This window comes from Panthera pardus, unplaced genomic scaffold, assembly GCF_024362965.1.
Source record: "Panthera pardus isolate Hobbes unplaced genomic scaffold, ASM2436296v1 HiC_scaffold_8, whole genome shotgun sequence".
Classification (NCBI taxonomy): Eukaryota; Metazoa; Chordata; class Mammalia; order Carnivora; family Felidae; genus Panthera; species Panthera pardus.
In genome coordinates, this window is record NW_026527013.1 from 134720979 (window position 1) to 134740202 (window position 19224).

At 39.6% G+C, this 19224-nt stretch overlaps 1 protein-coding gene across 5 annotated transcripts in view; it reads left to right on the plus strand.

Annotated features, from left to right (window-relative positions):
* ST7 (suppression of tumorigenicity 7) overlaps positions 1–19224 on the plus strand; it is a 249460-nt gene that overhangs the window by 111972 nt on the left and 118264 nt on the right. The window lies entirely within an intron of this gene.

Below are 19224 nucleotides of genomic sequence, written 5' to 3' on the forward strand. Positions count from 1 at the left end.
AAATAAAAAATAGATGTATTGGTTGTTTTTAAAATGTATTTTAATGTTTATTTACTTTTGAGAGAGAGACCGAGTGCAAGCCGGGAAAGGACAGAGAGAAGGAGACACAGAATCCGAAGCAGGCTACAGGCTCTGAGCTGTCCGCACAGAGCCCGATGTGGGGCTCCAATTCTGGAACCTTAAGATCATGCATGACCTGAGCTGAGGTCAGATGCTTAACTGACTTGAGCCACACAAGCACCCTGTTTTTAAATCTGTATATATGTTGATTGGTTACCAGAATAATACTCAGATGTGTAAAAGATTTCAGACTGTAGAGAATGTAAAAAGTGTAAAATGAAAGTTCCATGTAATCCCACCTTCAAAGATTATTATTTTATGATTTCTAGTTTTATATCATGCTTTGAAAATATTTTCTCCCCCATGATTAAAAATATGACATTGCAGGGGCACCTCAGTGGTTCAGTCAGTTAAGCATCCAACTCTTGATTTTATCTCAAGGCATGATCTTGCAGTTCATGATTTTGAGCCCCATGTTGGGCTCTGTGCTGATGCTGCCTGCTTGTGATTCTCTCTTTCTCCTTCTCTCTCTGCCTCTCCCCTGCTTGTGCTCTCTCTCTCAAAATAAAGGAACTTAAAAAAAAATTAGTAGAAAATTTCAAGTCTACAGTGAAGCCAAAAAAAAAAACAAACCACCTGTAATTCTCCCATTCAAAGGTGAGCACTATTGGAATGTTTGCTTTGTATCCTCCACGTTTCTTTCTGTGTTTAGAAACAGTACCTACATAGATAGTAAATATGTAATCTATGAATTTTTTAATAAAAGGTGTCAAACTATTAATAGTTACATAATCTGCTTCTTATACTAAAATGTGATGATCATTTTTTGTGTCATTATAATGTGATTTTTATTTTTTTATTTTAGAGAGAGAATGAGTAAGGGAGAGGGGCAGAGGGAGAGAAAGAGAATCTTAAGCAGGCTCCATACTCAGCACAGAGCCCAATATGGTGCTTGATCCCCTGACCCTGGGATCATGACCTGAGCCCAAATCGAGAGTCAGATGTTCAACCTGAGCACCCCAGATGCCCCTATGGTGGTATTTTTTTTTAAATTTTTTAAAAAATGTTTGTTTGTTTGTTTATTTATTTATTATTATTATTTAAATTTATTTAATTTTATTTAAATTTATTTGATTTATTATTTAAATTTATTATTTAAATTTATTTAAATCATTTATTATTATTATTATTTATTATTATTATTAATCCAAACACTTTGGGATGCAGTGAAGGCAGCCCTGAGAGGAAAATACATTGCAATCCAGGCCTATCTCAAGAAACAAGAAAAATCCCAAATACAAAATCTAACAGCACACCTAAAGGAAATAGAAGCAGAACAGCAAAGACAGCCTAAACCCAGCAGAAAAAGAGAAATAATAAAGATCAGAGCAGAAATAAACAATATAGAATCTAAAAAAACTGTAGAGCAGATCAACGAAACCAAGAGTTGGTTTTTTGAAAAAATAAACAAAACTGACAAACCTCTAGCCAGGCTTCTCAAAAAGAAAAGGGAGATGACCCAAATAGATAAAATCATGAATGAAAATGGAATTATTACAACCAATCCCTCAGAGATACAAACAATTATCAGGGAATACTATGAAAAATTATATGCCAACAAATTGGACAACCTGGAAGAAATGGACAAATTCCTAAACACCCACACGCTTCCAAAACTCAATCAGGAGGAAATAGAAAGCTTGAACAGACCCATAACCAGCGAAGAAATTGAATCGGTTATCAAAAATCTCCCAACAAATAAGAGTCCAGGACCAGATGGCTTCCCAGGGGAGTTCTGCCAGATGTTTAAAGCAGAAATAATACCTATCCTTTTCAAGCTATTCCAAGAAATAGAAAGGGAAGGAAAACTTTCAGACTCATTCTATGAAGCCAGTATTACTTTGATTCCTAAACCAGACAGAGACCCAGTAAAAACAGAGAACTACAAGCCAATATCCCTGATGAATATGGATGCAAAAATTCTCAACAAGATACTAGCAAATCGAATTCAACAGCATATAAAAAGAATTATTCACCATGATCAAGTGGGATTCATTCCTGGGATGCAGGGCTGGTTCAACATTTGCAAATCAATCAACGTGATACATCACATGAATAAAAGAAAAGATAAGAACCATATGATCCTGTCAATCGATGCAGAAAAGGCCTTTGACAAAATTCAGCACCCTTTCTTAATAAAAACCTTGAGGGGCGCCTGGGTGGCGCAGTCGGTTAAGCATCCGACTTCAGCCAGGTCACAATCTCGCGGTCCGTGAGTTCGAGCCCCGCGTCAGGCTCTGGGCTGATGGCTCGGAGCCTGGAGCCTGTTTCCGATTCTGTGTCTCCCTCTCTCTCTGCCCCTCCCCCGTTCATGCTCTGTCTCTCTCTGTCTGTCCCAAAAATAAATAAAAAACGTTGAAAAAAAAAAATTAAAAAAAAAATAAATAAAAACCTTGAGAAAGTCAGGATAGAAGGAACATACGTAAACATCATAAAAGCCATTTATGAAAAGCCCACAGCTAACATCATCCTCAATGGGGAAAAACTGAGAGCTTTTTCCCTGAGATCAGGAACACGAGAGGGATGCCCACTCTCACCGCTGTTGTTTAACATAGTGTTGGAAGTTCTAGCATCAGCAATCAGACAACAAAAGGAAATCAAAGGCATCAAAATTGGCAAAGATGAAGTCAAGCTTTCACTTTTTGCAGATGACATGATACTATACATGGAAAATCTGATAGACTCCACCAAGTCTGCTAGAACTGATACATGAATTCAGCAAAGTTGCAGGATACAAAATCAATGTACAGAAGTCAGTTGCATTCTTATACACTAACAATGAAGCAACAGAAAGACAAATAAAGACACTGATCCCATTCACAATTGCACCAAGAAGCATAAAATACCTAGGAATAAACCTAACCAAAGATGTAACAGATCTGTATGCTGAAAACTATAGAAAGCTTGTGAAGGTAATTGAAGAAGATATAAAGAAATGGAAAGACATTCCCTGCTCATGGATTGGAAGACTAAATATTGTCAAAATGTCAATACTACCCAAAGCTATCTACACATTCAATGTGATCCCAATCAAAATTGCACCAGCATTCTTCTCGAAACTAGAACAAGCAATCCTAAAATTCATATGGAACCACAAAAGGCCCCGAATAGCCAAAGTAATTTTGAAGAAGAAGACCAAAGCAGGAGGCATCACAATCCCAGACTTTAGCCTCTACTACAAAGCTGTCATCATCAAGACAGCATGGTATTGGCACAAAAACAGACACATAGACCAATGGAATAGAATAGAAACCCCAGAACTAGACCCACAAACGTATGGCCAACTCATCTTTGACAAAGCAGGAAAGAACATCCAATGGAAAAAAGACAGTCTCTTTAACAAATGGTGCTGGGAGAACTGGACAGCAACATGCAGAAGGTTGAAACTAGACCACTTTCTCACACCATTCACAAAAATAAACTCAAAATGGATAAAGGACCTGAATGTGAGACAGGAAACCATCAAAATCCTAGAGGAGAAAGCAGGAAAACACCTCTCTGACCTCAGCCATAGCAATTTCTTACTCGACACATCCCCAAAGGCAAGGGAATTAAAAGCAACAATGAACTACTGGGACCTTATGAAGATAAAAAGCTTCTGCACAGCAAAGGAAACAACCAACAAAACTAAAAGGCAACCAACGGAATGGGAAAAGATATTTGCAAGTGACATATCAGACAAAGGACTAGTATCCAAAATCTATAAAGAGCTCACCAAACTCCACACCCAAAAAACAAATAACCCAGTGAAGAAATGGGCAGAAGACATGAATAGACACTTCTCTAAAGAAGCCATCCGGATGGCCAACAGGCACATGAGAAGATGCTCAACGTCGCTCCTTATCAGGGAAATACAAATCAAAACCACACTCAGATACCACCTCACGCCAGTCAGAGTGGCCAAAATGAACAAATCAGGAGACTATAGATGCTGGCAAGGATGTGGAGAAACGGGAACCCTCTTGCACTGTTGGTGGGAATGCAAATTGGTGCAGCCACTCTGGAAAACAGTGTGGAGGTTCCTCAGAAAATTAAAAATAGACCTACCCTATGACCCAGCAATAGCACTGCTAGGAATTTACCCAAGGGATACAGTAGTACTGATGCATAGGGGCACTTGTACCCCAATGTTTATAGCAGCACTCTCAACAATAGCCAAATCATGGAATAAGAGCCTAAATGTCCATCCACTGATGAATGGATAAAGAAATTGTGGTTTATATACACAATGGAGTACTACGTGGCAATGAGAAAGAATGAAATGTGGCCCTTTGTAGCAACGTGGATGGAACTGGAGAGTGTGATGCTAAGTGAAATAAGCCATACAGAGAAAGACAGATACCATATGCTTTCACTCTTATGTGGATCCTGAGAAACTTAACAGAAACCCATGGAGGGGGGGAAGGAAAAAAAAAAAAAAGAGGTTAGAGTGGGAGAGAGCCAAAACATAAGAGACTGTTAAAAACTGAGAACAAACTGAGGGTTGATGGGGGGTGGGAGGGAGGGGAGGGTGGGTGATGGGTATTGAGGAGGGCACCTTTTGGGATGAGCACTGGGTGTTGTATAGAAACCAATTTGACAATAAATTTCATATACTGAAAAAAAAAATAAAGATTAAAAAAATAAATAAAAAATAAAAAAATAAACCAAAAGAAAAAAAATGTTTGTTTGTTTGTTTGTTTATTTATTTATTTATTTTTGAGAGAGAGAGACAGAGCATGAGCAGGGGAGGGGCAGAGAGAGGGAGACTCAGAATCCAAAGCAGGCTCCAGGCCCGAGCCATCAGCACAGAGTCCAACGCAGGACTCAAACTCACAAACCATGAGATTGTGACCTGAGCCAAAGTTGGATGCTCAACTGACTGAGCCACCCAGGTGCCCCCCTATAGTGTGATTTTTAATGGCTGCATACTGTTCTTTCATAATGGCATATAGTATTTAACCATTTTCTTAGATATTTAGTGTTTTGGGGTTTTTGCTTTTAAAATAATATATTTATAAATATAATTTGCCAAATATCCTGAAGAATAAATATATATAAAAATCCATTTTTATCTCCTTAGGATAAGTTCCTAGATGTGTGGTGATTTAAAAATAACAGAAATGTGCTAAATTCACATGTATAAACCTTCTAGAATGGACAAGTGAATGCACAGGTTTCATCATAGTTTTAGGATGATGTTAGCAAGTCAGTTAGAAAATTCCAGGAAATTTAAGGCTTTTAATTTATATAGATAATCTTCTAGATTTAATCATTCTGGGTTTTCGTGTTCAAATCCTGTAGTTAAATGTATAATCACCACATTTGTGCAAGGGAAGACTATGGTATATGTTTTAATACATTCTTCTTTATGTCCCTGGGTTTTATATCCATTGAATGTTTAGGACTGTGTATATCACACCAAATAAATTTAAAGTGAAAAAGAGCCAAACACAGGATTTATGGGATGCTTAGTTACAAGTATAACAAAGGGTATGGTGACTTTAGGATGCTTTAAATTTCTTTTTTGTTTTAGCAGACCTGACTGTAGGAGGAGAAAATATATTAGTTATTTTGTTTCAAAGTGAAAGAAAAAATAATTATAAGTTGAAAATATGAAAGGATACTACTTCAAGTGTTGATTAAAACAGTAATTATATTATTAGAATAGAACCAAAGTTTTGTAGATACATTAACTGTAATAACTACTGTATGAAAAGCTGTTATTTGGTGTCCAACACAGCCCTAGGAGCCTGCCACTCCAATTAATCCTCACTAAGGCTAGGATAATAGTATATGTATGGTAGGCCTGAATACTTTGATTTTAGACATTAGACAGTGCTGTCTCTTTCTGTGTAAAATATCTGGCCCTGATTTTATCTTGACCCATAGTAAGATAAAGGAACAAGATACAGAATAAAATAGAATACTGAATAGAATGCATCAGAATGTGCAGACATCATCCTTCATTGCTAATAATAGCCTTGAGGGAGAGTCAGTTATTTAACATGAGGTTTGTGTGGTAATGAATGGCTCAGCAATCAGCCACCATCCTCCCCTCACCCTCAACTCAGGAGGAAGTCATTGCTAGGCCTGCATGCCCTAGACTGAGGCTGTGGTTTGGGGCAGCCTCTTGCTCTCAGATCCCAGAGGTCTCCCTAAGTCCAGCCATAAGGCCTGGCTTTGAAGCCAGCACCAGATTGCCATTTCAGAAGAGGCAGTGAACTCTGGAAATCTCAAAAAGCAAATCTGAAGTGTAGACATTTCTCTTTGGTTTGTCTCCCCAAACGTAGGGTCAGTTATCTAAAAGAATGGTATGTCCCCAAGGAGAAAGAGCATAGGCTTTGGGATCAGGTAGAATTGTGTTCAAATTAAGGTTCAGCCGTTAATAGGGGTGTGTCCTTAGGTGAATCATTTAACCTCAATAAGCTTCAGTTTCATCTGTATAAAATGAGGGTAGTCAACTTTGCAGGGCTGTGGTGGGAATCAAATGATTAAAAACATGCATTAGGGGCTCCTGGGTGGTTCGGTCAGTTAAGGGTCCAGCTTTGGCTCAGGTCATGATCTTATGGTTCATTAGTTCCAGCCCCGCATCAGGCTCTGTGCTGACAGCTCAGAGCCTAGAACCTACTTTGGATTCTGTGTCTCCCTCTCTCTCTGCCCTTCCTTCACTCTTGCTCTCTCTCTCATAAATAAACATTAAAAATAAATAAAAATACAAATATGCACTAAACACCCAGACTAGTGCCTGACATGTAGTAGCCCTCTCCACAGTATTTGTTGAACTGAAACAAGTGTTTAAAAGTATGGCTTGATAAGACTTTTTTTTGTCCCTATAATGATGATGTTGGACATTTTGCAGATAATGATCTAAATGATATTGAAGGTGGTGCTTTTGCAAATCACTTACTGTACTTTCTTACTGAATAGTCATGTTATGTATTTTTTTATGCTGTAGTCTCTACATCTGTCAATTAGCATTATTTTATCTTAGCAAATTATTCCCAAGAGAAACTGCCTTTGCTGTTTTCATTAGCAGTGTGCTGCGTGTGCTAGTTTTTCTTTTTGTTTCCTTTTGTCAGTGCTGGGTTGGGGGCGTGGCATTTAAAATTTTTTTTTCTATATTTTTTAGAATGTTATGGGAAAACAACCTTGAAAATTAATCTACTTTTTTCTTTTAAAATGTATGTGTTTTTATGGTATCACGATGGTTGGCCTTTGAGTGGTAATACCGTTTGTAATACAGCTAGTCAGAGGTGCCTTCTGAGTTTGTGGACAGGATTTCTTGGTATGAGGTTGACTGACTCAGATCAGACCCAGAACATTGACCTCATTAACCTTGGTATGATCCAACTGGAGATAAACTGCTCTAAGGATCTGTGCATTAGACATTTGCTAATTAAAAAAAAAAAAATTACATATGAATGGGTCATTCACAGTGAGTGGTGACAATGTCTGAAAACTATTTGAGATAGTAAGAATAGATTCAAAAGGGAGAGAAAGGCCATTTTAAGGGTTTGGGAGCATTTGTATTAGGGATGACACAGGGCATCTGGAAGTTAGATGCATCTTTTCATACATTATAAGAAAATTTCTTATTTCTATTTACTGTCAGTTTCTATTTACTGTCACCTATAGACCTTAGTTAGAGCTGGGTGCATTTGTGATTTACCACTTATAATTTGCTGCCAGTCCTGGACCTGGGGAGATAATTTTAGGTGCCCTCTGGAATAGTAACCAGTCATTTGATGCAAATGCAAAGCCAAGTCTAGCTACTGGAACTGAAAGTAATGAAGCCAGCCTTTGAACAATCAGGGCGTTGGAGCAGCTGAATACTTAAAGTATTGGTCTGTCTAATGGTTTCCCCTGTGGCTTCTTATCTCTGTTGGTTAGGCATCCTCACCTAGAAAGAGACAGCCTTAATACAGCTTCCAGCAGACCATCTGTTGTGGGACAGCTTTTCACTCAAAAGAGAAGTAAATTAGTCATTAAACTTTTGGAGACTGTCATGAAAATAAAAACCTAACTTAAAGTCAGATTTGAATTTTACTGCCCCATGGCTTAGAGTTGCTTCTTTGACTCAAACTATTGGCTTCCGTTGAGGCAAACTCTTCAGCTATATGTTAGCAGAAGGTTTCAAAACAAAGCAAGTAAATTAACAGAAAGTGCAAAAATCAGAGTCAATAGAATAGAAAATAGATTTATTTTTATTTTGTATTTAATCTCACCTGATAAAACAGGAATATACGTATTCTTAAACTGTCAGGTTCAAAATGATGTCACTTAAGGTGCCATAATTCCCTCTAATTATTCTTTAATATCTGCATAAAAAGAAGAATCTCTGGGAAAGTAAACACATTTCCAAAGAGTAATCTTACGTCTTTAAAAGTGAGGTATAAGAATGAGCCAGTATTGGATTTCTTAGGGTGGATCTTGTTGCAGTGGAATAAAGGCTTAAATGTTATTCCTAATTCACTTACTAGCTTGTACAGTGCTATTTATATTTTCTTTCTTTTTTCAATGTTTATTTATTTTGAGAGAGAGAGCATGTGCAGGCTCAAGTGGAGAAGGGACAAAGAGAGAGACAGACAATCCCAAGCAGGCTCTGCACGGTCAGTGTGGAGCACCACATGGGGCTCCATCTCACGAACCTAAGATCACAACCTGAGGCAAAATCTAGAGGGGGAGGCTTAACTGCCTGAGCCACCCAGACGCCCTTTATATTTTCTTTTAATTTAAGTCACACTTAATGATACATTCTTTTCTTCTCTTTCCTGCCAGACTTCCTGTAGAAGTAGCCTGTGCTTGCTGCCATAATTCCTTACCACTCACTGTCTTTAATCACTTGCAGTTTGACTTTGGCCCCACTTTGCCGACATTCTCCAGAGTCTCGCCCTTTATGTCACATTGTTAAGACCCACATACTGTTGAATTTACCTCTGCAAATCTGATATGCCCAACCTCTCACCCTGGTGGTATCGCAGGAGCTCCCCTCTAAGGTTAGTGTCTGAGCTGTACATTTCCCACGTCACTTCATGATTTCTACATGTGTCTTATTCACATGGCTGTTCAGTGACTATTTTCGCACTGTCTCTATCGAAAGGTTGATTTTCTCGACCTGGCAGTTGAGCCAGCATAATCTCCCACTGCCGCTCTTTGTCCTACCTATACTATTCCAACCCAGTTCTTTTGTGTACACTCTCATATCCATGTGGCATCTGTACTGTCTCTTTACTTCTCTCCAATCTCATGATAAAAGCTTATTCTTCTTGCAAAGCCCAGAAGGAAGGACATCTCATTTATTAAGTTTCTCTGATCCTTCTGACTAGAAGTAATATTTTCTTCCTCTAGATTTTATCTGTACCTCTCTTCTGACGTTTCATATTCCGTCCTGTGTTATTTGTGTGGGCATCTTATTTTACCTTCTCAAGGGGAGCATCAGTTTCATTATATCATTTCATTTACCAACTCCAGTGTCTGGTTCAATGTCTTGCACTTTTTGTAAGTTAATTACATTTTGGATAAATTAATGGCCTAGCTGGTATTAATACAGAGCACTTGCTGAGCAAGAATATAGGCGATTATACCTCCACGGACCAGGCTCTGTGGCGGTTGCCCTGGGGGGAGGGGTGGATGGGGGGGTGGATTGAGAATGCACAGTGAATGCTTCCCGATTAGAGGTGCCCGGGGCCTGGAGAGCCATGTCTCTGCAGGGCTTCTGTCTTTTGAAGTATAACTGAGCAAGTGTTGCTCCCCTAGAGACAGATATCTTTTTTCTTCCTTATGGTAAATACTTTATAAGAAACAGAAAGATTCAGGACGCCTGGGGGGGCTCAGTCGGTAGAGCATCTGACTTTGGTGCAGGTCATGGTCTCGCGGTTCGTGGGTTTGAGCATCGGGCTTTGTGCTGGCAGCTCAGAGCCTGGAACCTCCTTCAGATTCTGTGTTCAAATCTCTTTCTGTACCCCTCTCCCACTGCGCTCTCTGTCTCTCAAAAATAAATAAACATTAAAGAAAAAAAAAAGAAACAGCAAGGTTCATAAGATGATCTTCAACCTAAATTAAAACATATTTTAAATGGCTAAAGTTATAAGACTTATAACTAGCCACTCTCCTGTTCCTGACCAGTGTATAGTTCCTCATTATTAGCCTATTTGTAAATAAAAGCAAACAGATAATCAGATCTTGCTTCACTCGCCCTTGAGGGCTACTGAGGTTTATATGCGACTGCGCTTTGGACAGTCCTTCATGACTTGACAGAAGCAAGGACCAGGAGCCATGAAGACTGAACACTCTGATATAGTTTCCCAGATCATGGCTGAGAAAAGAAAGAAGGAATGTGCTCGTCTCTACTTCCTCAGTAGAGCCAAATGCCCAGTAAAGCAGAAATAGTATACCTGTGAAGTTGCCAAGGCAACGTCAAGGGTATAGAGAAGAGTAGACAGAATGATTTATGAGAATTTCTTGCCATTGGAATGGGCCTAAAATTATACTTCCATATCTTTTTCTCACAAGGATGAATTCCACAGAATTTATCAAGGGAATTATAATGCATAAAAACTTGAGATGTTATCAGAGCCCAAGGAGACTGGGGTGAAGGACAAGGAGAGGAGCAGCAAAAGCAACAAATGAGGAAAAGTGCTCACGGTGTGTTTAGTCTTCTCTTGAACTGATGCTGTGCCCAGATGTAAAACAGATTTCTTGGGAACATGAAAATGTTGTGTATTTAAAGTGTGCCTAGAAAAAGGAAAGTCCATTTACTGGGGTAAAATGGAGAGGCTTGATTTCCATATTAAAAAAAATTCTCTCAGCTTCGACTTTAATACTAGTGGATTTACAAAGACAATTACAGATCAGCATGTGGAATAACATGTTGTCATGGCAACAGAGGTTGAAGTTGTATTTTATTTATGAACGGTTGAGAAAGAAGCTCTTGGGTAGATAGAATTGGCATATGTTTAACACCCTTTCTGGGCATACCGCAGTTAGCCCCAGTTATCAGATGTCCACACTGATTTTCACTTTCATGGACTACTACTATTATTATTATTATTTTATTTTTTATTTTTTAAGCATTTATTTATTTTCAAGAGACAGACATAGTGCGAGGGGGGAGGTGCAGAGAGAGAGGGGGACAGAATCTAAAGCAGGCTCCAGGCTCTGAGCTGTCAGCGCAGGGCTCGAACCCACCAATAGTGAGATCATGACCTGAGCGGAAGTTGGACGCTTAACTGACTGAGCCACCCAGGTGCCTCTAGTATTATTATTATTCTTTTAGAGTTTATTTTATTTTGAGAGTGAAAGAGTACAAGTGGGGGAGGGGCAGAGAGAGGGAGGGAGAGAATCCCAAGCAGGCTTTGTGTTCTCAGTGCAGAGCCTGATGCAGGGCTTGAACTCACAAGTCATGAGATCATGACCTGAGCTGAAATCAAGAGTTGGACACTTAACCACCTGAGCCACCCAGGCACCCCCACTTTCATGAATTATACTTGATTCTATCTGTCTTATACTGCTTCCTAACAAATTATGACAAATATAGCAGCTTAAAACAATATACATTTATTATCACATGCTTTCTGTGGGTCAGAAATACAGGCACAGCTTAGCTGGGACTTTTGTGCTGGATCCTTTGTTTGTTTGGTTGTTTGTTTTTGTGCTGGGTCTTACAAGGCTATTATCAAGGTGTCAGTTAGGGTGTGATCTTATCTGCAAACTCAGCTGAGGAAGAATCTACTTCTGAGTTAATTCAGGATATTGGCAGAAATCACTGTTGTAGATCTGAGGTCTTCAGTTTCATATTGGCTGTTGGCCTCAGCCCCTAGAGGCTGCTTATAGTCCATTGCCACATAGGCTTCTCAACATGGCCACTTTCTTCATTACACTGGCAAGGAGATACTGAGAGAGCATCTTACATATCTGTTTGCTAGAAGCAAGTCATATGTCCACCCACATTCAGGGGAAGGGAGTTACATGAACATCAGGAGGTAGGGGTCATTGTGGGTCGCTTTAGAGTTTGTCTATCACAGTGTCATTCTGAGAAAAAGGGCAAGTTTTTTTTTAAATTTAAAAGCTGTGCGATCTGGAAATCTGTTCAAAATTAGCATATGTGCAGGTTAGATTATTAAAGTTTACATTTTTCATACTCTTGTCCTTTGGTAAATGAGGAAAAGAAGTGAAGTTGCAATTCTACTTAATGGAATCTGACAGGAGGGAAGAGAGGGGTTAGCAGGGTTGAAAGAACAATAAAATGAAAGAAGAGAATATACCCTATTCTCACACAGAAAAATCCAAGCAATAGATTAAACTATTCCAGTGTGTTCCCTAACCCACTGAGTAAGGTATGAGGTCTGAGAAAACAGTTTGATAGAAGCCTTCTGAAAGACTAGCATGTACCTTAATGCACTTTATGTAGACATGGGACATTGTATTTTCTGTAATTAAATCAGAAATGTTGCTATGCAGGGTGCCTGGGTGGCTCATTCTGTTAAGTGTCTCACTCTTGATCTCAGCTCAGGTCTTGATCTCAGGGTTGTGAATTCAAGTGAGCTGGGTGAGAAGCCTACTTAAAAAGAAAAATCTGTTTCAGAAATGTTGCTTTGCATGAAATGGCCAATTTTCTAGTTTATTTTGATGTTCCTGTCTCAGGGCTTGGAAGGTATTGTGGCCTTGATGATTTGTTCTTTGTATTTAAAACATTTGTAAACTATCATGCTTGGGTTATAGGTTAGGCTTTAACGTAGTTTATGTACTAAGCCACAAGGGGACTTGAAGGAAACTAAGGAACAAGATTGCAGGTTTCCATGTGGCCTATGGCGAATTGATTGTTCCCACGGCACCTACAAAGGCAGAGATCAGAGATTTAGGGTCACATGGTAGACTTGGGGGATTCAATAATTTCTTTGCCTTCAAAATGGCTGCCTTCAAACTCACCCTCCAGTTTATTACCACTTCCAGCAACTAAACCAGTTGAAAGGACCCTTCATTACTTGGTTCTTCATTTATTTTGTAGGGCATCCACGTGTCTCATAGGACAAAATCACAGTGCAGGTGATTTACTTCCTGGGCTGTGGTCTGTACCCCAGTGGTCGGCACATAGAAGGGGGTGCACAGTAAGTGCTGGTGAACTGCTGCCAGCACTACTTTCACACAAATATGTTCCACTGAGTTTCCTCTGCTTTCTACAACTGGACCGGTATAAGGCGTCACATCACAAAAGGAAGAGTAACATAAGACATAACTAACAACAACAACAATACATATTATCTGCTGAGGTTTGCTGTGTTAGGCACTTTATCTAGACTAACACATTTAATCCTCACAACAACCCTGTAACAAGCTAGATATTATTCTTATTGTATGGACAATGAAACAGCCTCAAAAGTAAAGATTTGTGCTTGCGTTGAGATAAATGTTCCTTTATTTACTAAGAAAAGTGAGCAAACCAGAGTCTCCTATTCCATAAGTATCCTTTTAGTTAGGCTGTATTGTACATCTACTCATTGCATACATTTGTTAGTGAGAAGTCCTCCCTAAATAATTTTGGAGACCACATGGCAGTGCACACCCTTACGTTTGAGAAATACAATTTGGACCCATTCTAATTTGTCTTCTCTGAGAATAGCCATTTGCTATCCATCAGTCAGTATTCTGTGTACTTGTATGGCAGGCACTATAGAAAGTAGTTTCACACATTTAGCAGGAATTCCCCACTGGTGCCTCAGCAGACATGTGCAAGTCTGTGGCTCCTGTGCTGCCTTTCCCTGTCCTTCCAGGGGCATGCACCTGCCAGCCCCTGAGCTGCAGTACTCCATGCAGAATGCCCTACAGCTCTACCTCTCACTGTCTCTTCACCCCTGCAGCCACAGGCAACATATGGATAACTCCTGATTTATCTTACAAGTCTCAGACAGGAATATTTTTCTTGGCAGAAATTTTTCTTGATCTCTTAACCCCTTTTCTAATCTGATGTTTGTGTATCCATTTCTCATTTCTTTGATATTTGTGTATCCATTTCCTTGCCTCCTTCACCCATTGGATTGTGAGCCCATTGGCGGCAGGGGCAGTGCTCCCCAGCATCTGGCCCCGGGAAGGCATCCAGTGAGTCTGTGCTGAAGTTAGGACGGAATGCACATTTCATCAGAGCCTCAGAGCAGCCCTGGGAGGGTGTGGGACCTTCCGAGGGCCACCACATCACAGTGGATTTCACATTTACAGACCAAGTCTCCTAACCCTGGTGTCTTTCCCAAGGATAATGGTTTTACCTAAAATCTCTTCAATTTTTTTTCATCCAGCCTAAGTAAACTTCGTTTCTTTAGCTTTTCTTCCGAGGGATTTTATTTCTAACATTTTCAGTGGTTTGTGATTGTTATTTTATAACTTTTCCAAGTTTTTCTATTTCAGTTGCCATATTTTAGAAAGGCAGTAAAAGGGACACAGGACAAAACAGACCCAGAATTTTGGGTGTTACAGACTTTATCACACTGCTTATTCAGTTCTTTCTAGTCAGTACCTCCAAGTCTTTGATGCTGCCTTAGCCTTTTCACTCCTGCCTGGGCTTCTCTGCGTGAGGTGAAGTATGTCTGAGGAGACAAACATAGGGTTGTGTGTTCACTCTGTTTTGCAGAAGGTCTTTTCCAGGAGCGTGGTTTGGGGATTGCTCATGCTCTGAAGAATCTCAGGAAAGGCTATTAATGTCTCGAGAGACAGAAATGTGGTTGGCTCCATTCCACAGGATTCCCGAGTAAGCGCTGCTCACAGGAGTGATCCTTTGCTTCCCATAGTTGACCTATTATCTCTTCTCTTCTGTGATCCAGAGAGGTCATTTAATTTTCTTTAAAAAAAGGTTTTTTTAAGATTTTTTTAACATTTATTTATTTTTGAGAGACAGAACGTGCGCGTAGGGGAGGGGCAGAAAGAGAGGGAGACACAGAATCTGAAGCAGGCTCCAGGCTCCGACCTGTCAGCACAGATATGGGGCTCAAACTCATGAGCCATGAGATCATGACCTTAGCTGAAGTTGAACGGTTAATCAACTGAGCTCCCAGGCACCCCAATTTTTTTTTAATTAAGTAATATCTTTGCTCGATGTGGGGCTCAAACTCACAACCTGGAGATCAAGAGTCTCATGCTCTACCCACTGAGCCAGCCAGGCGCCCCTAGGTCATTTAATTTTCAATCCATGTACCCATCCTTTCTACCTTGTTTCTTCTCAGGGGCATGCTTCATTCCTTCCCATTTGCTCATTAATTAAATAAGAAGACCGTACTGAGTTGAAGTTCAGCATCATCAGAACGCTCCACGATTCAGTCCCTGAGGTGCTGCCCCTGAGTAACTCATGTGGTGTTTCTGAGCAGTGACCTGTTGGGAGTGTTCTGCTGGATCAGATGAAAAGTCTTCTGATTTATTAATTGTTGTCTCTGGGTTGAAATAAGACATTACTGAAATTATATGAATCTATTCTTCACAAAGCTAGAAGTCTGTTTGTTTTTGAATTTGTTTTGCTTAGCCCCAGCTGGTATGGAGGAGACAGTGATGTGTCTGTAAATTTCAGGAGAATCCCATTTACGTTTCAAAGAATAAACTCCACAGTTTTCTGCTCCAGTTTTTAGGTACTTTATCAGGCCCTCATACGTCTTAAAAAATAATTGCTAGTGGCCATCATTGCTGATGAAACTAGGCAAGATATTCCTTGTTTTAAGGTGGTCTGGTCTGCAGCGTGCAGCCCTTCTAGATTAACGAGGGAATCTTCAACTAGACTCTCCTCTCTGTGTGCCTACCTGCCTTCCCCCCCTGGTGCTGCAAACACCAGTAATAAGATTACAGGGAACTTATCTTTAAAGGTCAGAGGTAAAAATAAATACAGTATTAAAAGCATCCATCTTTTAGTATCATTTATTTAGAGTTCTTCTCCTTTTACAATGAAAGGCTTTCCATTTGCTCTTTTGTTCTTTCATGCTTGTCAGCAATATCTGCCTGCCCCTGTGATGCCGCGAGTCAGAGCTTGGGAGGCAGGACTGCTGGTGTTCAGGGCTTTCCTCGTATCCAGCTGTGAAGTAACATGAATAAGAATATTGACCTCATGGAGCTGAAATGAGAATTAAACTCTCTAATATGTGAAAGTGCTTTGTTATTAACTTTAAAAAGTGTTGATATTTGTGCCCAGAATTGCCAAGTGCCAGGTCTTAGTGATTTGAGCGAGGATGTTCAATAAGACTATGAGGTTAATAGATTCTTAAATGAGCACCTCTCGCTCTCTTAAGTGTTTTCTCCTTCTCTCACTTCTCTATGTGTGTCTCTTCCTTTTAATGACTTCATTATCTTTCCCTACTCTAGTAGCTTTCTACAACTGGATATAACAGAGAAGTACCTTTTAATTATTAATCAGTGCTGCTATATAATCTTAAGTAAAACCAAATGGGGACAGTGTTTAGTTTAATCTCTTTAGAAAACTCACGTATTGTTTTTTTTTTACACTGATCAGTTAGCTATTGAGTCTTTTGCCCACAGTGAATTCAGTGTTTTCAGTAGAAAATCTTTACAACAAGGCTACTAAAGCACTTCTAATTCAGGAACATCTTTTCTCTTTCTTGAAGAAATGGATTTCATAGAATTTTATACTCACTTTGTCCCTGAAACCTACTGAAAAGTATATCATGGAGATATGAGAGTTCATCGCTATAAAATAAAGCAAATACTATGTTTTGGTGACTTTTTAACAAATAATGGGGAGGGGCTGCCTGGGTGGTTCAGTTGGTTGAGTGTCTGACTCTTGATTTTGGCTCAGGTCATGATCTCAGGGTCATGGGATTGAGCCTTGCGTCAGGCTCTATGCTGAGTTTAGAGCCTGCTCAAGATTCGCTTTCTTTCTGTTTGCCCCTCTCTCATGTGTGCACATTCTCTGAATGAATGAATGAATGAATGAATGAGTAAATGGATGGGAATGTGGGGTCATTTATAGTGTAAGGATGGACATTTTGAGAATTTTAGACACTTCAGAATTCGACCTGGTTTAATTTTTTTCTTTTAAAAAATCTTCCTTTTTCCACTAATGTGCTTAGGAAGGGACAAATCACTATGTCTTTGGGTTTTTTAATGGCCAAGCAAACCCACCCTTAACTCAGCTGTACCCCTACAGCCCCAGACTGATTGCTTCTTCTGTGCCTTTCTCTATTTCTCCAAAAGAATCCTCTTAGTCAAATTGTGACTATCAACTGAGCACATTATGTTAGTTCAGATGCTTGAGATTACAACTGACAGCCCACAAGTCAAACAAAAAAATTCATGTAAGAGGAAGCACCGGGAAGGATGGTTGGTAGTCAAGAAGGATGGAATTGGTGCATCCTTCTACATCTGTTTCTCTGTAAAGGGTTGAGAGTTCAAGCTCCTAACTTCCTCAGCCTGTGCAACCATTTGGAAAGGCTGTGATATTTTCTCAGCACCTCCAAGCAAGTCCCTTCCTCTGCTGACATTGCCCTTCTATCCCTCCTCCTTCCTGCTCTGGTCTAGTTAACTCCCGATTATTCTCCTGCACAACCTTTCCAAACCCCAGCGCAAAGTGCATCCCTTTTCTGTTTTCATAACATCTTGTGCTCAGGATTTGACTGTGTACTTGGTAATTGCTTGGTTACTTGTTCGTTTCTCACCTAGACTGTGGCCTTCTAGAGGGTCAGAAATGTATCTCATTCATGCTTCCATTCCTTGTCCGTAGTTTCATTCATAAACAGAGAGAAGTATTTGTTGAATGAGTGAACATGGGATCGTGTTCATGTTGGTGACTTTGCCTTGTGGGCAAATGTGGGCCTTGTTGGCAAATGCCAAAGCCTTTTCCCCTAATGATATCAAAGTCCTATTTCTAATATCCTTCGTTCTAAAATCAGGCCAATGCTATCCCCTTCAACAATAGGTTCAGTAAAGAATGTGAATATGCATGCAAAAAGCTCTTTAGGTCAGTTGTTGTTTTGGTAATAATCAAAGTTTCATGCAATATCTCAATAGAAATGATAATGAAATGTGGAAGTGAACCTTATTAAGTCGGCAGCCAGATCAACAATATACTTCATATGAACAGAGTGGCAGAAATTGGTCAGGAAGGTACCCGACTACACATTTTTAGTGACTTATTTTTTGTCTTTCTTTTTATTGATCCAATTACTTTGATGAGCAGTCTAACAGCCTTTTTAAGTTAGGTGAAAAAAGTTTTGCTAATTCATGCTAACTTTGTCAATTTGTCCTTCCTTCTTAGGAGTAACAATAGTCTTAAAATCTTTAATAACTGCCAATATACTGTTGACCCTTGAACAACATGGGGTTGAACCTCCCAGGTCTACTTACATGTGGATTTTTTCTGATAAATATGTATAGCACTGTAAATGTAATTTTTTTCCTTATGGTTTTCTTAACATTTCCTTTTCTCTAGCTTATTTTAAGAACACAGTATATAATACATATGACCTACAAAATGTGTGTTAATTGTGCATGTTATTGCTAAGGCTTTGGTCAGTAGTAGACTATTGGTAGAGTTTTGGGGGTAGTCAAAAGTTATATTCAGATTTTTAATTGTGTAGGGGGTTTGTGCCCCTAAGACCCCATATCAGTCAAGGATCAACTGTATTTATTTTCCATTTGTTCTAGGTTGAAATATTCCTTGTTAGTTCATCAAGAACTCTAATGTGTGGGTCTCATGAAACATATAAGGATCTTTTTTTTCTGACTGACAGTCTAGTAACCAACTTTTTTTTTTATATGTTTATTTATTTATTTTGAGGGAGAGAGCATGCACGAGCTGGGGAGGGGCAGAGAGAGAGAGAGAGAGAGGGAAAGAGAAAGAGAATCCCGAGAGAGAGAGAGAGGGAAAGAGAAAGAGAATCCCAAGCAGGCTGTACACTAGCCGCACAGAGCCCGATCTCAAAAACTGTGAGATCACGACCTGAGCCAAAATCAAGAGTTAGACGCTTAACTGACTGAGCCCCTCAGGCGCCCCCTAGTAACCAGCTTTGATTTGACTCCTCAGTGGTTATGAATCCATGAAACCATTCCCAAGGATAGTTTTGGGAGGCAGAAACTAAAAAGCTGCTCTTTTCTCTTGTATGTAGCTTTTTTCTTTCAGGAACTATACCTTGACACCTA